Raw genomic sequence first — 9,367 nt, forward strand, 5'->3', positions numbered from 1 at the left:
TGCACAGGATGCACCTTCTCTTTTAACCTCTTAATGTAATGGCAGATTTTGGAAGTAGTGTTTTCACTGTTCTCCACAAGGAGTTTTAAAATTAGTCTAAGACTTTACTTTTTAGACTACACTACCCAGAAGACTTAACAGGCTGCAGACTGAGAAGCTGTGATGTGATGAATTTTTAACTGAACAGCCTATGATCCTTTTTTTGCCAAAAATAAAATTCCTCACTTCACTTCAAATGTTCTCCATCCTTAACAAGGAAGGTATACCACAGAGTATATTCTTTCATTTTCTGCTTTCTGCAGCATTTCTGGTTACTGACTTTTATTTATGTGTTAGAGCCTTTTTTAATGCAATGGCAGGTCCCTTTAAACTTTACCCAAAGTAACAGCAACTAAAGTTTGTGAGATGACTTGATCCTGAGGAAACCTGAATACGTTGCCAAGAAGAGGCATTGACACTTACTGGCATGCATTTCTCTATCAGACTGTTGATATAACCTCAAGCAAGATAGCAAACAGTGCCAGCTGAAAGACCCAGTGCACATAAATACATCAGCTGGAGAGAAGGGAGCCATAAATAACAGTTTTAAAATTTATAAAAAGGAACTTTGGGCACAAGAGGACTTAGTAATTATTTTTCACTATTTCCTTTCTGTAGGATTCTCCAGACCATAAAGTGGAAGTCTTCATGTTCCTTTCATTCCCCAAAAGGAGACTATCATCAAAATCTCCTCTTCTATGATCCATCTATTTTCCAAGGTCCCAGCAAAGTGAATAACCTGAGTATATTAAAAATTTGGAGGAGTCTTTCCTGGTATGGCAGGGCATGATTTAACCCCCCAGCACACTGAAAAAAAAAGTCTCAGAAGCAAATGGATCCAGGGCTGCTGCTATGTGGCCAAACCATTTTATATTCTTGACTCTTCTCCTGTATTCCTTGAGGGCTGGTCAGTAAACCAGAGAGTGTGGGAGAATTGTCTTAGAGATTTGTTGTTGTTATTATATATGTCATCAGCTGTCAAGAGCAAAAAGACCTTGTCAGCCTAGAACAAAACTGAAAAATGTATCTTGTATTGCTGCAGTGAAGAATCATTTGGGAAAGAATTGAGAGGAGTAAAGTTTGATTGCTGCTCCTAGAGTTAAGTACAAAGAGTTTGGAACTCACTAAAAGGAAAAAACAATAAACTCTCCCAAAAACACTCCTTGCCTTCTAATGCCCCAGCTTCAACATTTATTTTTCCCTTTTTTGAATAATAGTCTAATATTACTAAACCAAAGAGTGAGCAATATCTCACTTCTTTGAATCTTCACGGTATAAGTTCACCAGCATAAATTCACTTCTCAGCTTGAATATTAAAATCTTGCCATAATCCCACAAGAATCAACAGCTGATATATAGAAAGCAGTTTTCAGCTATATTATCCCTAGATATAGTGAGGATATTTAATATATCTGTTCAGAGATGCCTTGCTGGAGGTACACTAACCAGCAATAACAGCACTACTTCTGATTTCTGTATATTTTCTCTCATGGAATAACTAAGGAAAAGCAAGAATATCTTTACTACCAACAAAAGATAGACACGCACCATCAGTGTCATACTGACCTATTTTCAACCAGTAAAATTTATAGACCACCTTCATTATGTGCCAGAGTGGGAAACTGATCTAAAACACATCAAAAGTGAGAAGGAGGGACACCATTTGCTTTCTTTAGGAACCACATAGTATGTGGTCATAACTACCGCTAGGCTTAGCAGAAAGAGGAGGTTCTTTGTTTTAATAGTTACTGACATTTTCTTTGGAAAATGAAGATTTTGCTTGTTTAAGAAAAAAAGAATATTTGACAGTGAAATGTACCATTTCTGTGTTGTAAGAGATTTACTTCACTCCCTCACTCTGGGCTGATGAATGGAATCATCTCTGATGCCCAAAAGGGTATGATGGACCGCCCAGCTGTGGAGGTGTAGACTGTACCTTCAACATTAGAGAGAGCTGTGTAGAGGAGGTTGTGTTTAGCTAACCTGTCCGGCTTCTAGAGGAGAAGGGGAGGTATGAGGAAAGCAAATGGTATCAGCTCAGAAAGCAAATGGGATCCTGGGCTCCATCAGAAGATGGAGTGGCCAGCAGGGACAGGGAGGTGATTGTCCCCCTCTACTCTGCCTTTGTGAGGCCCCATCTGGAGAACTATGTCCAGGTATGGAACCCCCAGAAAGACAGGGAACTGTTGGAGAGGGTCCAGAGGAGAGCCACGAAGATAATCAGGGGACTGGAGCACCTCCCCTGTGAAGGCAAGCTGAGGGAGCTGGGCTTGTTCAGCCTGGATTAAAGAAGGCTGCGGGGTGACCTCAATGCAGCCTTTCAGTACCTAAAGGGAGCCTACAAACAGGAGGGGAATCAACTCTTTGAAAGGATAGATAACTGCAGGACAAGGGGAAATGGTTTTAAGTTGAGGGAGGGAAGATATAGGTTGGATGTCAAGGGGAAGTTCTTTACAGAGAGAGAGTGGTGAGGAGCTGGAACAGGCTGCCCAGAGAGGTTGTGGATGCCCCGTCCCTGAAGGTGTTCAAGGCCAGATTGATGGGGCCCTGGGCAGCCTGGTCTAGTATAAAATGGAGAGGTTGGTGGCCATGTGTGTGGCAGAGGGGTTGGAGATTCATGATCCTTGAGATCCCTTCCAACCCTGGCCATTCTGTGATTCTGTGAAAGGCTGTGAAAACACTTTACTGCCCCCAAATCAAAATATCTTCACTTCTATGGCTTCTGTTCTTCCACAAATTATTGGCACTTTCAGCAATGGCCACTTCCCATGCTTTCCAAAAATGTTTGCTTTGGTGCAAGCTTAATCTGCCTATGAAAAAGAAGTAATTCAATAGAAATTTCATTGAAAGGATATGTTGGTTAAAAGTGATGGACAAACTCCAAATCTTATGACATCTGACACTATTTTCAGTTCAGGAGAGTAGGAAGACATTTTGTTAAAGAACTGTGCAAAGAAAATCAACTTTAATCAGAAGCACTGAGCAAGTGAAGGAGTTGAGAATCAAATACAAGGGAAAGTAGCAAGTTTTTTTGAAATGCAGGCTGATTTGTATTTGCTGTATGGATGTTACAAATGACTGCAAACTTTCCAAATGCACTGTCTTTTTCTTTCCCCTCTCAGCCCTCCCTACAAGAAATATGTGTGTTTTACTTGCATGGATCCATTGTTTGTGAGAAAAAAATACAGTTGTCTCAATTCCAGTTTTACATCACTAAATATGACCGTGGTGTTTCATGCTATCACAAGGAAATACGACTCATACAGAGCCTCATGTTTAAATTTTGCAATTTTGAACTTTACACTGAAGTAAAAATTCTTTAAGGATCAGAAATGGTTAAATAATATTTTTATTTCACCACCCCCTCCTCTTAAGATGTGTATCAAAAGTACAAATGTTCTTACTGTTCTTTCTTTCTGTTTCAACCATTTGGACATTCACTCACCTGAATGAACTGTATAACTGAAAAGCATCATTCTTTTCCCGCTTCCATAGTTTCTCTTCATGAGCAATGATAGCTTACGGTGCTGTGCCTTACAATCAGGGACTCTGGCTGCTGTGGACTTTTAGCACTGGACTGTATTTAGAAGTCATCATAGTGAGTATTTTCCAGGGAACTCTTCATACTTAATCTTTCTGCAGCTGTCATCATTTTTATAAAGCTAAACTGGATCAGTGCATGATACTAAATCTAGCAGTTAGCTCACTTGCTCTAGGTGATGGTCTTCCAGGAATCTTCTAGAACATTGTGTGATCTTCCAGGACTGTGCTGCCAAGACATGCTAAGAAGGTACATCCTCTGCTTTGACAAGCAGAAAGTGTGTTACATAATGAGGAAAGACAATACAACTCAGTGTTAGCAATTTTTCTGAAAGCATGAGTACAGGGGAGTAAACAACAGATTTAGATATGCACCCTCTTTCTCTTAGACTTTGTACAGATTATCTCAGAACTGAAACTTAATCACATACATTTTTTGCAATGAAACGTGAACTTTGATAATTAAAGGAATAATTTTACAACAGTGAGATAACAGGCCTTCTATGTAGGTAGAAAATCAGTAGATGTCTCATATATTGAATTAAATACACAGCTGGACCTTCATACATAAACTTAGGAAATATGGACTATATGAAAACAATTATTAGATGATTGCATTACTCAGTGGAACTAAGCATATTAAATGAGTAGGTGTTATTTAATACGTGATTAAATTTGAGGGATGAGCTGAGTGGGTGTTTACAGGAATTGTCCTGAAGACTATGCAATGCTTCTGTTTGTGATTTGCAAGACAAGGTGAAGAACACACATATTAAGTTCACCATCTGGGCAGCATGTGTACAAGAAGACAAGATTGCAATTACAATGGTTGATAAATTGAAGACGTAGTCTGGAAAAATAGAATGCAATTCAATACTGAAAAAATACAAAGTTCGTCTGCCTTTTTGCAGGAAAAAATGAACTGCACAGAAGCAGAAGATAAGGCAGTTCTGCAGAAAGAAACTGGGATTTAAAATGAGTCACCAGAAAAAAAAAGTTGTTAAAAAGGCAAACAAGTGCATGTGGGTGTACTCATTAAGTAGCAGTTGTAACTGTTATTTCTGAGTAAGGTTATGTCTTCAGCATGTCCTGTGGTCAGCTTGGTACTGGAGCACAAGAAGGATCTTTTGAAAGACAGCAGTAGTGAAAATTATAAAGGATGGATATCTGGGGGAAAAATGAAGGTGTTCAATATTTTTGGTTCAATAATGATAAGAGAAATTTTAGATAACATTCTTAAACGAGGAAGAGAACGAGCTCTTCCTTTTGTTTGCTTGTCAGATAGGAGCAGATGCTCTTGAGTTATAGTAAGGCAAATGCAGGCAGAAGAAAGGATAAAAACAAAGGATAATGCAGCACTGGATAAGTGTTCAGGACAGCACTGGAAACCTGAGAAATTTTTAACAGCAGTTTGGATAAATTCCTATCAGGAATGGCGTAACAATAGCTCATCTAGTCTCAGAGTAGACAAAAGAGTGGATGACTCCTTGAGTTATTTTCCATTCTTGTTTTCTGTGATTCCAGGATTACATTAACATTTGACTATATTTGTATTCCGTTAGCTGAAACAACCTTACACTGGATTTTTAATAGTTTTGTACTTAAAACACAATGAAATATCTTCATTCCCATCAAACCTTTGGCCAAAACAAAAGAATTATCTCCTCTGACATGTGCCTGACATATCACAGGATAGCTTTATCCATTTCTTCCTGATTAATTATAAATGTATGTTAAAAACTTCATATACGTTTGATGGATTTGAGCTTTTGATCATTTCATCCTCTCCTTGCCTTCAGTCTGCCATCTGTTTCTCTGGGGACATCACTCACAATCCAGTCAGCTGAATAATGGTTACCAAAAAGTATCTGTACCCAGAAAACAAAAGAACACTCATTATGGAAGTATATCCTCTCTCCCCTCTGTGGGTAACAGGTAACATCTCTGTTAGAGACACAGGAGATGCCTCTGATCTGCCATTAAAACCTTCACTCTGATCATACTGCTATCTTTATGGGCACACAGGGGGTTTACCCCTGTCTTTACAAAAGGATGCAGAGGACTCTTTATAGCCACGTAATGTCCCAGTCTGTTAAAAACACTCTTAATGAATTAGAACTAAATGTAAAAATCTATGAAATCAAAGGACGATCTCCAATGATTTCAGCAAGGTTGAAACAGATCCTTTACAGGCAGTCTCCCTGCTGTTCTGACTATGCATTGGTTTCTTCCTTTCTGATCTATAATAATAAAGGAATCTAGAGAAATATTTATGAAAAAAAAAGAAAAACAAACAGTGGAAGTGTATTCTAAGAATAGTATATCTGCCATCATTTGATTCCTTTTGAAAAGTCTGCCTTATTCCAACTAATAAATGGCTAAGTCTCCCAGTGATAAAACCTTTACACAGAACTGCACAACCGCGTGCTCTCTTCTCCTCTGCTTAATGTTATTTAATGTGAATTTTCTGCTGAGAAAGCACTAGATAAAATGGAAGTATTGCAAACTTGGCTGACAGTAAAATGGAATCTTTGCCTACTCCTGACTATAACAGTTATATCAGTGATCAGTGACATTTCTGCTTTGCATTTTATACATCATTCACTCCTGTGTATCCCAAATCAGACTCTGTAGTGTGACGTATCTGTAAAATACCAATATTTTACACAACGCTGCCCAGCACTATCGCAGGACTACAATTTCTTCACAGATGGAAAAAAATGTATATAATACCGAAAAACCGTGAACAGCTGCAATTTTAATTTAAGCATTTGAAAAATTCTCTGTTGCCTCATAACATGATTTCAGACAGCAGTGTTAGTGGTTTGCATTGCACTCTGCTGAAGCAGAGCAATGAAGTGCAAACTTTAGTTTCATCCAGCAGTGATCATTCAGTTGGGAGCCAGAAGAAAGTCTGTCTGAAGAGAACTTTGTAAGAAATCCACTGTGATGAAATGGGAATGTGTCTGGGATTTTTCACCCTATTTGTATCTGCTCACTGCCTTGCTCCCACTGATTAATGCATGGTTCCTCAAAGCCTAAAAGATATATGGTATGACAGGTAGGCTTTTTTCCTACAGCCCTGAACTTTGTTTCTTTCAGATATTCTTGCTGATCCAGGAAGCTAAGCAGGTCTTTCTCTGGCTGTGAACTTCTGCATGCACAACTTTTGCAGATGGAAATATACTATTCTAATTTATTTTTTTTAGATGTACCTGAATCACAGACAACTTGGGGATGAGCTGTCAGTGAGGTGCACAGAAATGAAAAATAGCATTTCCTCCAGCAACTGCCTCACATTAAAAATTGTTTTGCAAACTTGCAAAGTGGTGGTTGGGCTTGGTTCATATTCAGATGGCCTTTCTTCCTCAGGAAAATGAGCACTTTGCAGTCTGCCCAGTGCTGCCGAGCAAAACAAAGCCTGGGCAGAGGCTGCCTCATAGACACACACATTATCACCTCTCTGAGCTGATAACCACAGCTGGCAGTGTATGAACGAAGGTGCCACGCATGTGGTGATTATGCAGTATGTATCCACACTGTCCAACTCTCATTAGCATCAGTGCAAGCATCTTATCAGACTGAGCTGCTTCGCAAACGAATGCTGCCAGGATGCTGGAATTATCTGCACAGTCAGATGCTCATTTTTAGCTTTTTCATCGTGGCTGAAGACAGCACCACTTGATCTCAGCAAAGTTATTTTAAAATCGGAGAGTTTGCCAATGTTTCTTTTTAAAGGATCACATCTAGTGTGACTCATTACTCCTGGATTTCATTTGTCAGAGCAGCCAAATAGTCTAGCTTTTACATTCCCACTGGCCATTATCTCTGTTTGTTAACAGCTAAATGGCTGATGCAGAGATATGCATTGTTCCTGTATTTTCTTACAAGGAGAGAGCTTTTGCTGGAAACAAAATAGTAAGAGAAGAATCCAGAAATATATAATAATCTATAGCTTTTAAAGAAAAAGATGGCTATTGACTGGGAATATTTTCATAGAGTATAGTTTACTGGCTGTTAGCTCTGGGGGGTTGATTTATTGGATTTCTTTCTCTTTAGATTATACATAGCATGTGTGAAATAAGGTCTTGTGCCACGGGCACCATATGTTAAATAACCATTTCTAGCAGAAATCAATACATTAATTCCAAATACATCAATTGGTTTCCATAGTATAATCTTTATTCATCAAACTAGCATCAGGATCTGCTTAAAGGTAAGCATGGGAATGATCCTGTATGTATTCAGACATCCATTTTGACAAGTGAAGGTCAACCCATTGGACACTCAATACAACTGATTTTAGGTAAATACTCCAGTTAGTTGTGGTCTGAATCACTGTAAAAATTGAATTCAGAAATTCTTTGATTAGCTGATGCGGAGTCTAAACCATATAATTATAGAATCATGCACAGTTGGGGTGGAATTCATTAGCCAACACATTAGAATTACCTTTTGATAAGCACAGGGGGAAAATCATTGTTGCTCCATACAATAGGTATTCTGCACTTTGCGCTTTTCGCGATTGCAGTATGGTGCTGCATCCACTTGCTTTCTCATTAGCAGTGAATGATGATGATGATGATAATGATGATGATGATGGTGATGTTACATAGTTGTTCAAAATGATTTCATGCAATACTTGGAATATTCCTGCTTCTACTACAAATGTTAAAGCAAATGTTATTCAAAAAGTTTCAAGCTATTGATATTTCACCTTTATAAAAAGATACCTTCTAATAAACTGTTCCATTATAAGAGTAGCATCAGCAGTAAAAAGAAAGAAACATTTAAATTGTTACTGCAACCAATAAAATCAGTTAAATCAATTTGTTGTATAAGTAAGGTAACAATGTTTGCTACTTGTAGATCTGTTCATTTAAAACTGATAGATCTAAAGTAGGCAAGATTCTAAAAACCAGTCAGGAACATCTTCCAAGGTACGGAAGATCAGACCGTTATGGGACACGGCAATTTCAGATATATGTGTGCCTGCATCTGCAGGGCAGCTGTTGAGTGGACTTTGCAATGAACCAGGCAAGCAGAAATTCTGTTGTAGTATGGGAATGGATTAAGGCAGTACTATTAAATGCACACGGTACAGCTACATAAAACTACTACCTTCTTCTGTGAGGATGCTGCACTTTGAGATCATAATGTAATTGTGTTAGTTACAAAGAAGAACAAATAAAAGACTAATGATATTAACTATCTGGTAAAATAAATAACATTTCTGTGATGGCAATTAAATATTATAATCACACTTTTTCCACTGTTATTTGAAAAAAATTATTGAGCTACAGCTATAATTAAAATTTCACCTTTTTTTTTTTTTTAATGAAAATAGTGCTAATAGGTACTGTGTTCAACTGAACTGTTTCTGTACTCATTCAAACTACCATATAATGGTAAGACTAACATACAAAATAATTCAAAAAATAGTTTTAGGTCTGGAACCATTCTGTGTGATTTAGGAGTCAACAGAATCTGCATATTTAAAATAACCTCCAAAAAATCATGTGCAACAACTTGCTAGTACGTGTATAACACTGAGAGATGACTTTTCATACAATTCATGAGCATGGCACTCTTCTGCTCTCCCTTACAAAGAAGGTGTCCAATCCAAGCATGCCAGCAACCTACTGAACCTCTGGACTTTGGGGATCAGCTATCTTCTCTGGATATATTGCAAATCACTGTCAGAAATGGGCATAGGGTGGATTGGCTGTTTCCCAGAACAGGCATCATATGTACATCTTAATACATCTTCTGTCTTGCTGAAACAATA

The sequence above is a fragment of the Meleagris gallopavo genome, chromosome 4 (genome assembly GCF_905368555.1).
Source record: "Meleagris gallopavo chromosome 4, MGAL_WU_HG_1.1, whole genome shotgun sequence".
Classification (NCBI taxonomy): Eukaryota; Metazoa; Chordata; class Aves; order Galliformes; family Phasianidae; genus Meleagris; species Meleagris gallopavo.